Source organism: Amblyomma maculatum, chromosome 2, assembly GCF_055883805.1.
Source record: "Amblyomma maculatum isolate TAMU_Amacu chromosome 2, ASM5588380v1, whole genome shotgun sequence".
Lineage (NCBI taxonomy): Eukaryota > Metazoa > Arthropoda > Arachnida > Ixodida > Ixodidae > Amblyomma > Amblyomma maculatum.
The window spans coordinates 180,802,227-180,816,278 of record NC_139345.1 but is presented as its reverse complement, the minus strand read 5'-3'; positions in this window follow the sequence as shown (position 1 = coordinate 180,816,278).

Below are 14,052 nucleotides of genomic sequence, written 5' to 3'. Positions count from 1 at the left end.
TCGGAGAGCGGCGAGGCTCCCGTGGCAGGGGTCCCCCAAAAAGAATCAGCGGACACGAGGACGTCGACACCGACGTCCCGAAAATCTAAAACTTCGAACCCGGCGATGCAAACACCACCCGCCAACATCCCCGAACGCTCGCCGATGGGTGGCAGTGTCTCCGCGCCGCATGACGTAACAAATTTATCTACCGCGTCTGCGGAATCCGAACAACAACCATCGGAGTTCAGATTAAATTTAAGGTTTGCAGACATGCCTGATTTTGTCGACATCACAAAATTACAAGACCAACTAAACAATGTACTCAACGCTCCAGAGAGCAAGGTCTCCATCGCGGTGCGCGCCACAATCACTAGCATCTGCGACGCTATATTGGCTCGTTGCTCCCAGTACCAGGCACTGGCGACGGACGCCCGCGGCCGTGCCGAAGTATTAAGAGATATGTGGACAACAGAAAAGAATGAATCTCTGCACCTGCGGAAAAAATTAACCATAGCAGAAGAAAAAATTAAAGTCATCACCGCGCAACTACTGTCCCCACGTTTGCGCAGGTACTACGAACTAACGCAAACGACCAACCTACGACTACTTCAACTCAACCATCCCATCGGCCTACCGAACAAATCGCGACCACCCAACCTAACCACGTCGCGTTTCTAACCGCGTCTTCACCAAATCATACAACACCGTCACAGCTCATTCAGGCATTAAAATCAAACATAGTACCTGAAGACGCCGGAATCGGACCCGTTATCTTAAAACAAACAAATAACGGAGTCACTGTTCTTGCGAAGGAACGGGACAATATCGAAAACCTTAAAACAGCTATCGAACGAAACGAAGTCACACGAAACTCTATGGCCGTCAGAGTGATAGAAAAACGCCGCCCCCACATCCGCGTGTGGGGTGTAGATACAGATGTCTCTGACGATTCGCTAATCACAAACATCGCAGCTAAAAATCCGGACCTTAAAATTAACCCATAAACAATAACGCGGAAATATACATTCAAAGCGCGCGACGGCTCTAAAACGCATGTTTTGAGCCTAGAACCCGAAGTTTTTAAAAGAATAATGGACAAAGGTAGATTAATAATTGGGTGGTCGTCGGCGTCGGTGGCTGAGGACGTGCACATACCCATGTGCACGCACTGCGCCACATACGGACACTCGAAACGAAATTGTAGGTTCGCGGCCGACACCGCGCATGCAACATGCACGAAGTGTGCCGGTGCACACGCTGCCGCCGACTGTCCAGTGTCGCGGACGGCGTCTGCCTTTGCACACTACACGGCGGAAGTCTATTCCTTCGAACATGTTCGTTTAGACATGCAGTCGGCGGCGATAGCGGCGTCCTTGCCGGCGCTGCATGTCCACACGGACGGTTCGTATACTTCCACGGCTGCAGGTGCCGCTTTTGTAGCTCTGAATCAAACCGGCCGAATTTTGTCAGTAGGCCGGTTTAGGGTAGAATTGGCAAACAGCGCATATTGCGCCGAAAAGGTTGCGTTCGAGGAAGCATTACTTTATATTAAAAACAACAGAGGACACATCCCGGTACACATATACACTGATTCCCTGTCAATACTGAATGCTCTCTCGAATTACTTTACATCAGACTCCAAAATTCACGAAATCAAACGATTATTACGGGATATCGCCTCTGACCGATTATTTAAATTATTTCACGTACCGGCACATTCCGGCATATTAGGCAACGAAATTGCGGACACCGTTGCATGTGGTGCCTATAATTCCTCACGAATTCGGTATTCTGCAAAATCTAAATTTTTTGTGCGCACCAAATTTAAAGCAACGGTTAAAGCAATGTGGCAAACCTGGTGGCGGGAGCACAATGAGGGTACCACAATTTATAATTGGATACCTAATATTTATAATATTCCCCAAAATTTTCCTCCGGCGAAACCATTAACAACACTGATAACAGGACATGGCCGTTTCCCGGCTTATTTCCACAGATTCGGACTGACACATTCATCGGAATGTCCTTGCGGACATCCGGATGGAGACGTATTCCATTACTTAACTGATTGCCCGTTAACATCACAAATCATTTCAAAATTGCCATCTAACAGAGTTACTGACCAGCCAACTGCACACTGGCGCGGTTGGCTAGATAACAAAAGACATTGTGCGCTGCTCTTGCGTGTGGTCTCCATAATAAGTACACAACTCCCTGACTACAGACGTACACATAACACTTCAAATACATAATCCTGCATACTTTCTTTTCCTTGGGAGGGCCATTCCGACCAAGGGAGGTAGGCATTCCATATGTCAGCCCTCTCAAGCACTGAAATATGCAGCGATTTTTTTTTGTCCACAAGTTTCTTTGTAAATATCTGTACAGTTCCTTCCTTGTACATATGTACAGTTATATGAACCTTTCCCAGCCTTCTGTAAATATCCGCTTCATTATTTCAGTTAATTAATATGTTTCTTTTTAAATATCTGTACACTTCAAATTTTGTACATATGTACAGTATTATATTTCTTCTTAAGCCCTCTTGTAAATATTTGTATAATTACTATAGCTAAATACTCAATTATAGTAAATTCCTCCTTTCCTCCGCTTTTGCCCTGCTTCCCTGCTTCTTTGTCTTTGTCTTTCCTTTTCTGTTCTTTATCTTCGCAGGAACCCAGATTCTGGCCTGGCCTAAGGATGATCTTCATTTATTAATTTAAATTTTTTTTTAATTATCAATTTGTCTAAAATAAATTCTTTACTATCTCCCTCATTTTATTATTTCATTTATTGATTAATTTACCTCCCCCCATGTGTGTGTGTGATTCCTTGCCTATAGGGCACTTTTATTGGATTTAAGATATATAAATTTGAAATAAAACAGCTCTGCGAGGGTTGCCCACCCTCTGTGCTCGCTGAGCCCTTAGGATACAGATACGTTACCGTGCCCAATTTTATTTTTTCAATTGGCTTTTTCCACTAAATTAAAATTTTGGCAGACTGGGCCCTATTCATTTTGTTTTAATTGGCTTAAGCCTGTTAATGCTCCGCAGGTGCAGGCATTTTCTCATTCCGCTTTATTTTTGCATTTATTTTCCAACATTGTCAGGAATGAGACTTTGGATTGGGGCGGTACCCCGAAAGTAAATTTCATAGATCCGTTCGACTCGGGCCACTGCATGCTTCAGTGGTCGGTGAATATTATTTGATATTTGTAAAACCGGCAATGCGACTCCGATTGGGGCGGTACCCCGAAAGTAAATTTCATAGATCCGTTGGACTATGAAAACACGTTGGAAAACACGTCTGTTCGCTTCGAGCAGCTCGAAGCGAACAGACGTGTTTTTTCGGCGCTCCCGGTGCTGGCGCTCCTATTCGATCTTCCTTCTCTTTCAGAGAGCTTTACCCGGGCCTTCCAGGGCTTCTGGGCGGCCTCGGAGCCTCCTGATTTCATCTGCGGGAGTTCCGGCGGCCTCCGCGGGCGGACTGCACTGTCCGCTAGCGGTTTTTGGCCGCTTTTTTGACCTACAGACTTTGCCGGCGGCGCACCGACATCACCGCCACGGTCGCGCCGGCCCGGCAGCGGCCTGCCAGCGGGTCCTGTTTGACCAGGTGGGCGCTTCTTCATTGGAACCGCGGACGCGATCGCTCGTCGGGGGCGACCTTAGCGGGTCGCTCCCCGTTTTTCGGACGCTTCCCGAGGTCCGAGGACTTTGATTCCGTGAGCCTCGCCTACCACTAGCGAGGCCTAACCCCAGCCGCACCCTGTGGTGGCCGGGTAAGCGGTCCCCCGCGGCCGCGGGCATGGATGCATCCGCCTCACCTCCTGCGGGCTCGTCCTCGGGACCGGCTTCGCGTGCGGAGACGCCGCGGCGCGATTTCCCGGACGACACTTTGATCGCGGAAACTTCCAGCGCCTACAAAACACCATCAACCAGGTCACCGATCAGGGAGCATGGCGAGGCTGCGTCGCTTCAGGCCGCGCAGGATTTGCACTCCGGAACTTCGGCTGCGGTCGCCTGCGACCTCGAGGTCCCCGGTTCCGGTGTCCAGTCCCAGGATCCAACCAACATTCCTGCGGCGGGTTCCGTCCCGCACGAGACTCTCAACCTCGGCTTCGCGGAAATGATGCCGTTTGCCGAGGTCACAAAACACCATGAGACCTTGGTGAACTTCCTAAACGCGCCTGACCACAAAATTGGTGTTCAGGCGCGTATTTTCCTCATGAACCTTTTCGGCAAGATGATCGACTGCTGCGCACACTATCAGGCGCTGGCCTCTGATGCCCGAGGCCGCGCGGACATCCTGCGGTCGATGATGTATGCCGAAAAACGCGACTCAGCTTCGGCCAGGGCTCGGGCTGAATCGGCGGAGGCTCGCCTCAAGGCTGCACCGCCTCCGGGCCTTCAACCCACCTTTGCCGGAATCCTACAAGGTCCCGGGGCCAACGGCGGCGCCCCGGTCACAGCCCAACAGCGGACGCCGGACCAACCTCCTCAGCAGCGGCAAGTCAACCATGTCGCTTTTTTAACATCCTCCGCGCCAGACTCCGCGACGCCGGCACAACTCATACAAACATTAAAGGCAAACATAAACCCTGAGGAAGCCGGCATAGGACCGGTGACACTGCGTCCTACACCTAGCGGTGTCACAGTACTAGCTAAGGATAGAGATACGGTAACTAATCTGCGCCAGGCAGTTCAGGACAACGAGGTCACACGAAACGTGATACAGGTCCGCGTTGTGGATCGCCGCCGTCCCCATATTAGAATATGGGGCGCAGACCCAGATGTGCCAGACGCCAACGTGGTAGAAAATATCATTGCTAAGAATCCTGACGTACAATTAGATCCACAGACAACGACGCGAAGATACACATTCAAAGCTCGCGACGGAACTAAAACGCATATATTATCTATGGCGGCAGACGCATTTTCACGAGTTATGGCGAAAGGCAGGCTAACAGTTGGTTGGTCATCGGCGATTGTTGCGGAAGACCTGCACGTACCAATGTGCACATTCTGTGCAAGTTACGGCCACTCGCGGCGCAACTGCCGCCTGAGTGCGGACGCGGCACACGCGGTGTGCACAAGGTGTACTGGAGCGCACACTGTTACGGACTGCACTGTACGCGAGAGTGAGTCCGCCGTGGCGTGCGCGGTGTGCCGCAGGGCCGGAAGGGAGGGGCAACCGCACAGAGCCGGTTCCCCAGATTGTCCCATCCTGGCCGCAAGACTTGCGCGCCTTAAATCCAGGACAGATTATGGACAAACATAATCTGGGCTTTAAACGGGGGACTGACGGGGGAGCCATTTCCTATTCTTTTTCTTTTCTAATAGATGAGTTCTCTGCACTTCTCTGTGCAAGCTCATCCAAAACTTTCCCCACTCAATTTTCTTCTACCAAATTATACCTTAAAAGCACCACTCTTTCCTTATTGTTCTTTTTGACAATTCAAAATTACATCACGATTCTTACAGCAATTTTTAATAACATAATGCACATTGGTGCTCTTGGATTTTCTTCTTCTACTGTTATAACACATATCCTTCAGGACTGGCTCCCCCCAGATTCCCCGCAGCGCCTTTCCGTTACTGTAAAGTTGTATCTCTGTTTGTTTCACAGACACAGATCTGAAGGCACAGCGTGGCCGTTAAAGGCTACTAATAGTGGAAGCCTACACATCTTTGGCATGGCTGAGAGTGTCCCCACAGGCACATATTTTCACATTTCTTTTATATTTCAATTAGGTTTAGGCGCGTCACATTTGACGGCCTCTTATTTACGGATCACTCCATGGAACAGTTCGAAAAGAGTGCGTCATGGAAGAATTAAAATTGCCTACTGGGAGCTTCTGTCAGCCATGTCAAATGATGCTACACAATCACGTTAGCTATGAAAACACAGACCAACCAAATATAGTGGTAATTCTTTTTTCTTTCTTTTCTACGATCTATTTACGTTTCTCATATTTTCTTCGTTCTCCTTTCTGTTACTTTTGTCTCTTCTCTTCTTTTCTTTTCTTTTTCTTTTTTACCACTATATATGGCCTGACTATGCATTTTGGAGGAATGTTAGAATTTTTTAATCCAAGGGGTCTCCTTTTTTTTTCACAAATTATCAAAACCTTTTTGAAATCAATAATTTGAATGATAACTAACATCTCCTTTTCATTTATACAGGTAAATTTAGACCACTGTAAGAATGCGACCCCGGTATTAGTAGAAAGTATTACGAATGCAAACTATGACTTCGCACTAGTATCAGACCCCTACATAATTGGCGATAAAATCACAGGATTTCCTCCAAACTGGATAGTCTTCACACATACATCGAAGCCACGGTGTGCCATCATCTCAACTACCACAAGATTTGATATGTTCCCCGTCCTAATAACTACAAGGGTGGTAGCTGTTGCATGTACATCAACTACCGCATTATTTTTATTGGTAAGCGCCTACGCACCGCCACATGTTCCAATGTCACCCACATTAAATGACATAACACATGCAATAACACTCACGGAGGACATGCAGGTCATAATTGGGGGGGATTTCAATGCTAAACATTCCGTGTGGGGACCACACCAGTCGGACACACGCGGCGGGGAATTATTGCAGTTTGCAATGTCATTAGGTCTGATAATATTAAATGATCCTGCATCTCCTCCAACATACACAAACGCCTACACAGACAGTTGGATCGACGTGACCATGGTTTCATCACAGTTGATGTCCTTGGAACCATCATGGCACTTCTCCGACACCATTACACTCTCAGAACACAAACATATAATAGTCACATTAGGAAACCCGACACGAAACATAGAGCCCAGATTAACTCGACTAGGAATAACAAGAATACTAAACAAAATATCAAAATTAAGATTCTTTGATGCGATAGTTGGTGCGCACCTGGCTTCGCCGGAGGCATTGGAATTGGTTATAGAGAAATTTTATAACATTTTTGAACGTTTAAGGCGAAAGAATTTATCATCCCGACCCTTCCGTCCAAATTCGAAAGCCGCAAATTCTAACAATTGGTGGACGGACGATTTGGCAATTGAAAAATCTAAGGTTAAGGCTCTCCGCAGTCGATACCAAAGAACAAAAGATCATTTATTGCGGCAACAAATCGGAAAAGACTATTACCAAGCCTTAAGAATATACAGAAATAACATCGCAGAAGCTCGAAACTCCGAAATGAGAAATATTGCTAAAGATTCCCTAAAATCTAATATTTTTGGACACACATTCAAATTTGCATTTTCCAAATTACAGGCGCCTGTCATTCTTCCTCCATTAAAGAGGGAGGATGGCACATTAACTACATCAACATTAGAAACGGCCCAACTTCTATTAGATAACCAAGTAGCTTCGGACGATAGTCAAATTGACACTCCGTTGCATTCGGAAATTCGAGCTCGGGCGATGAACCCCACATTGGGAGGTCCCGAGGATGTTCCCTTCACTTATGGTGAGGTCCACCTCGCCGTCTCCAGGGTGAAATTGGGAACAGCTTCGGGACTGGATAAAATCACCCCTAGATTAGTTCAGGAATTATGGAAACTGAAACCAAATTTTCTTATTTTCATATTTTCTTCCGCCTTGCGTTTGGGACATTTCCCGATAGTATGGAGAAAGGGAAGAATCATTTTTCTCCCCAAACCAGGCAGACCGTCAGATAATACATCTTCGTATCGACCCATAGTGATGACCTCGACATTCTGCAAAGTGTTGGAGCGTCTCTTGTATGGGCGACTATATCACTTCTTGGCAAGACAAAACCTTCTTCATGTCAATCAATTCGGCTTCATCAAACAGAGAGGAGCAGTTCACGCTCTACACTCTCTAATAACCAAAATTAGAGAAATAAGAGCAGAAGGACTTCACGCACTGCTAATATCTATAGATTTCCGGGGAGCTTTCGACAGTGTTTCGCATCCCCTAGTCCTTGCGTCGCTCGGACAATGGGGATGCCCGAGAAACCTCTGTTCATTCACTGCTGCGGTCATTTCTAACAGACCGTGAGGTGGTGTACCGCTCCAGGGCGGGAGACGCGGTTGCGCGTCCCACCTTGGGCAGCCCACAGGGTTCTCCACTGTCACCGCTCCTCTGGAATATAGTGGTGCGTGGCTTGCTAGAGCAGCCGATGCCAGAGGGCGTGTCGCTCCAGGCTTATGCAGACGACGTTGTCGTTCTTGTGCCTGGCTCGGGCAGAAAGGTTCTACAGACCTTGGCAGAAGATGCACTCGGACGAGTGACGACATGGGCGGCGAACGCCAGGGTAACCATCTGCGCTCAGAAGACGGAGTGCGTCCTGTTTTCTCCTCCGAGAGGGGGCATGGGGCGCACGCCACCAACCGTTCGCCTGGACGGCGTCTGTCTGAAGTTCAGACAGTCTGTCCGCGTACTGGGAGTCTTCATAGACCGCACAATGTCGTTCATACCTCATGGCGAATATCTCAAGGAGCGTGCCGAGATGCTTGCTGCGCGTCTTGGAACCCTTGTGCGCATGAGTGGCACGTTGGCACCGGAACAGCTCAGAAGGCTATACAATCAAGTCATTCTGCCAACTCTAACTTATGCCTCACCTGTGTGGTGGACTGAGTGTCCCCACTCGGGACTCCGTGCAAGACTTATAACCGTGCAGCGAGCTCCGCTAATGGCGTTGGCTGGAGCTTACTCCACAACAAGCACGAGGGCTCTACAAATTTTAATGCATGTGGCTCCGTTACAGTTTGACCTTGATAGGTTAAACGCGGAGTTTAGACTATTCGTATTACGATTGGATACGACATTCGGCCAAAATTCGTATCTTGCCTCGGAGATAGTTTCCCCTTTTGATGAGGCCCTTCAACATCCGTCGGAAGTAGTTTCTTTTGAACATGTCCGTTTGGACATGGTTGCGGCGGCGGCGGAGGCGTTGCTGCCGGCGCTCCATGTCTTCACGGATGGTTCATATACTTCCACGGCTCGGCTGCAGGTGCTGCGTTCGTATCATTCACACAAACCGGCCGAATTTTGTCAGTAGGCCGGTTTAGGGTCGAATTGGCCAACAGCGCGTATTGCGCCGAAAAAATAGCATTTGAAGAGGCATTGAGGTTTGTGAAGAATCATCTTGGACGGACACCTGTCCACATCTACACGGATTCTCTTTCACTCCTCAAAGCCCTTTCAAATTATGCTACATTAGACCCACAAATTAATACTATTAAGCAACTTTTGAAAACGGTCGCCACTGTTCGCATAATAAAACTATTTCATGTCCCAGCCCACTCGGGCATCGAAGGGAATGAAATAGCGGATATAATTGCGTCAAACGCCTATAAATCAATTCGAATTCGGCATTCTGCTATATCCAAAAATTCAGTACGCACAAATTTCAAAAGATCAGTGAAAGCGAAATGGCAGGCCTGGTGGCGGGAAAACAATGACCATACTTTAATTTACAATTGGATCCCTAATGTGTTTAACATACCCCAAAATTTCCCTCCGGCAAAACCTTTAGTTACACTGTTAACGGGACACGGTCGATTCCCGGCATATTTTAACCGATTTGGACTCGCTGCCTCGGCAGCCTGCCCATGCGGTTATGCGGAAGGGGACGTCTCCCACTATCTAACATCGTGCCCAATTACATCAAACGTAGTTTCACAACTACCAGATATTATGCCAAATGACCAACCAACGGCCAATTGGAGACGTTGGCTCGACAGCAAGAGATGTTGTGCATTACTGATGCGCATAGTTTCAATTATCAGTGCCAATCTACCTGAATATACACGAACAAGAACACGAGGAATGTAGCTGCACTTGGAAAAAGCGCAGCTTGTTCGCTTCGAGCAGCTCGAAGCGAACAGACGTGTTTTCGCGGAGCTCCCGCTGCTCGCGCAAACCAGGCTCGCGCCCCTGTTCGATCTGCCCCGCAGCCTCGCTCCGAGCTCCGAGGCCTATCTTTTTTCCAGGCGCGCCTGCCTTTTGCCTGCCTGCGGAGCTGCCCGGGCCTTCGGCAGTGGTCGCGGACGGCGCCGCGACTTCCGCTTGCGGGCCTGCGGACCCGCGGGCGGTATTTTCAGCCGCATTTTGCGGCTCCGAACATCTGCGACTTGGTTCCGGCGGCGGCCCTGCTTCGGCTGCCAACATCCTGCGACCGCCTGCCAGCGCTTCGGCCACAGGGTAGGACCGCTACTTCCATCGCGCTACGCGGGTTCTCGGACCTCGTCCGCGACCTGCGCGGATCGGCACGGTTCCCCCCGCCCGCTTTTTGCGGGCTAGGAACATAGCCTCGCTTGCCCTAGCGAGGCTTAGGGCTCGGTCCAGTCCTGCCCTTGTGGTGGCCGGGTAGGCGGTCCCCCGCGACCGCTCCCATGCCAACCACGAGGTCCTCGAGGTCGGCGTCGCCCACCGGGCAGCCTCAACAACCGGCGGCGTCAACATCGAGCTCGCCGGATGCCCGCCGGGTGACTGCCTCTGGCACCGGCGCTGCCGAGGCACACCCGCTGTCTCCCGACTCCGGCTCTGGCCGCTCTGCGCCCGCTCCCGGTGGCGGCCACACGCCGCGGTCTCCGTTCTCGGATGGGGGCGACGCGACTGTGGCGGCTGTGCCGGACTCGGATCTGGCCCGTTCGAGGTCCCCATCAACTGAGGGGACCACTTCTGCGGTTTCTGCCGCCCCTATGGGGCGACAACCCGATCAACCAGTCGCAGGGCCGGTGACTGATCTTGCGACGACCCCTCCGGCGACGGGGTCCGTTCCTGCGATGCCTGAGCCCGTACGCACGCCCGATGCGGATGTCCCGCCGTGTGCTGGCCCGGAGCGGGACCGGGCTCGAGTCGACCTTAACTTTGCGGCGATGCCGCAATTTGCGGACGTAACTAAACAACAAGAGAAGATCACTGCGTTCCTGGCGGCGCCCGAGAACAAGATCGGCGTCAACGCTCGCCAGGCCCTCGCCCAGATGATAAACGTCATCATCCTCCGCTCCGCGGAGTACCACTCCCTGGCGTCGGACGCGAGGGCTCGCGCGGAACTGCTCCGCGAAATGTGGAGCACCGAAAGAAAAGACGCGGTCGATGCGCGAGCCAGGGCTACGTCTGCGGAGGTCCGGCTACAAACGAGCCTTACGTCTCCGCCGGCTCATCAGCAACCAGCGACGTTCGCATAGGTCGTCGCCTCCTCCTCCGGGCTCCCAGCGGAACTCAATCAACCACCTCCGCCTGCGGTTCGGCAAGTGCAGGGCCACTTGGCCTTTCTTAAACCCACCAACCCCGACGCATTCACACCCGCGCAAGTTATCCAAGCTTTAAAGGCTAACATAAACCCAGAAGACGCGGGCATCGGCCCTGTACAAATTCGGACAAATTCAAACGGAGTAACCATTGTGGCACAGGAAAGAACAAGCATTGAAAACCTTCAGGCGGCGGTTAGAGCAAACGCCGTAACCTCAAACGCGTTTAGCGTCCGGATAGCGGAGAGGCGACGACCTCATATTCGAATATGGGGCGTCGACCCAGACGTAGCTGACGACTCACTCATAGTAAATATAGCTAGCAAAAACCCCGACTTAGAACTAGACCAGACCTCTGCGACTCGGCGGTACACATTTAAGGCGCGCGACGGGACCAAAACTCACGTGGTCTCGGTGTCGCCCGGCGATTTCAGAAAAATCATGGCAAAGGGGCGTTAGAACATCGGCTGGTCCTCGGCGCAGGTGGCCGAGGACCTGCACGTCCCGACGTGCACATACTGTGCACAGTATGGCCATTCAAGACGAAACTGCCGGGCGGCATCGGACGCTACTCGCGCCGTATACACGCGCTGTGCGGGTGACCACACTGCGGCTTCCTGTACGCAGACGGCGGCTGACGCGCCGGTCGCGTGCGCAGTTTGCAGGCGTGCAGGACGGCAGGGTCCGCCGCACAGAGCCGGGGACAGGAGTTGCCCGGTACTACTAGAAAGAGTGGTTCGGATACGCCACCGAACCGATTATGGCCCGCCGTAGCTGCAGTGGTCTGGGACTGGGCGAGAGGGAGACCGAGCATACCGGTTTTTTAACTGACGTACACTGTACGTCATCACGACAGAATACTTCTGCTCTACTTCTTTCAATAACCCGCTTAAAGAGCTTACATACCTTAATTCACAGTAACGCATCCTTTCTGTTAAAATTGTTATGCTTTATTAATTTCCAACAATTTTCTATATTGCAACAACTAGCTCTCCCTATTGTTTCTCCCATTGCTCGGTCGTCCCTCTCGCCCACAGCCCTGATCAACCACGCACGCGGACGGCGCTTTGAAAATACTGTCAAATCAGAAGCACTAACAAATAACAAGGCAATTAAGACGTGCAGCGTAGGTATTTTTTTTTCTTTTTTTTTTTCCTACGCGTCGCCACTATCGATGTTTCGTTCCCTCTCGTACTACATTGGCATTCTTGCAGATCTATTCCCCATTTTATTCCAAATTTTCAATCGGCTTCTAACTTTTTAAAATGACATCTCAATTAGCTTTCTCAGTCATCCAGGCCAACTTGGAACACTGCAAAAATGCCACTACAGCATTAGTAGATAGAATTAAAGAAGCAAATTTTGATTTCGCTTTAATTTCAGATCCTTATACCAGAGAGAACGAAATACCGAATATTAAGCACAATTGGACAGTTTTCAAGGCGCCGTGCAATCCTCGCACTGCGATAATCATTTGCACCACTCGATTTGACATTTTTCCATTGTTCAATTCATCACGCGTCACTTCCATTTCTTGCTCATTAGCAACGGCATCGTTCACACTTATTTCAGCATACGCACCACCACACTACCCCATGACACCTACACTCGACGATATACGCCAAACACTCATACACATGGAGGACACACCAGCAGTGCTTGTTGGTGATTTAAATGCCAAACACACTGCTTGGGGACCTGAACTCTGCGATGCGCGGGGAGGGATATTCCTCGGCTTCGCTATGGGTTCCGGCCTCGTCATCCTCAATGATCCGTCATCCCCTCCAACCTACACAACAAGTTACACAAACAGTTGGATAGATATCTCATTAGGTACACCATCACTCGCTAGGGCAGGTTACACATGGACAGTGACAGATAACATAACATTTTCTGAACACAAACACATAGAAATACGGTTTGGGCCACCTACGCAAACAAACGTCCGCAGACTTACATACAGGGGCACTACACGTTTACTAAATTCACTCTCCTCTTCAGGTTACATGGATGCCGTTGCTAAAGCTCACTTGACTTCACCGGCAGCATTGGATTTAATTCTTCAAAAATTTCAACACCTATTCGATCACTTTAGGAAACGAAATCAAACAAGAACCCGTCCGACTTCTCGACTTCAATTCAATAATTCGAACCAATGGTGGACGACCGAGCTGACTATCGAGCGCTCCAGGGTGCGCGCCATGCGTAGGCGCTACCAAAGAGCTACTGAAATTTTAATTAGAAAATACTACGGTGATATTTACTACACCGCATTGGCTACATATCGTTCTAATGTTTCGGAAGCCCGCGACTCATATTTAAGAGAATTGGCAAGACAATCAGATCAGGTGTCTTCGGGCGTCCGTACAAAATTTCGTTCCAAAAGCTTTCTGCACCCGTTTTGTTAACATCAGTGGAGCGGCCGGATGGAACAATGACGTCCTCTGTGCTGGAAACAGCACAGACGCTTTTAGATAGTCAGGTCGCGTCCGACACGAACGAAATGGATACGGATGCCCACAGGGCGATGCGTCAACTTGCGGCGTCCCCATCTCTAGGAGGGCCCGACGATGTGCCGTTCACCGCTGACGAGGTGGACATGGCGGTGTCCCGCGTCAAGTTGGGGACGGCGTCGGGTCTAGACGGAATGACGCCTCGCATAGTACGCGAACTCTAGGGGCGTCATCCTAATTTTTACCTCTGGGTCACTTCCCAGTGGCCTGGCGGAAGGGGCGCATCATATTTTTGCCCAAGCCAGGTCGGCCTCCGGAGATGCCCACTTCATAGAGGCCAATAGTCATGAATTCAACTTTCGGCAAAGTGTTAGAGCGTTTATT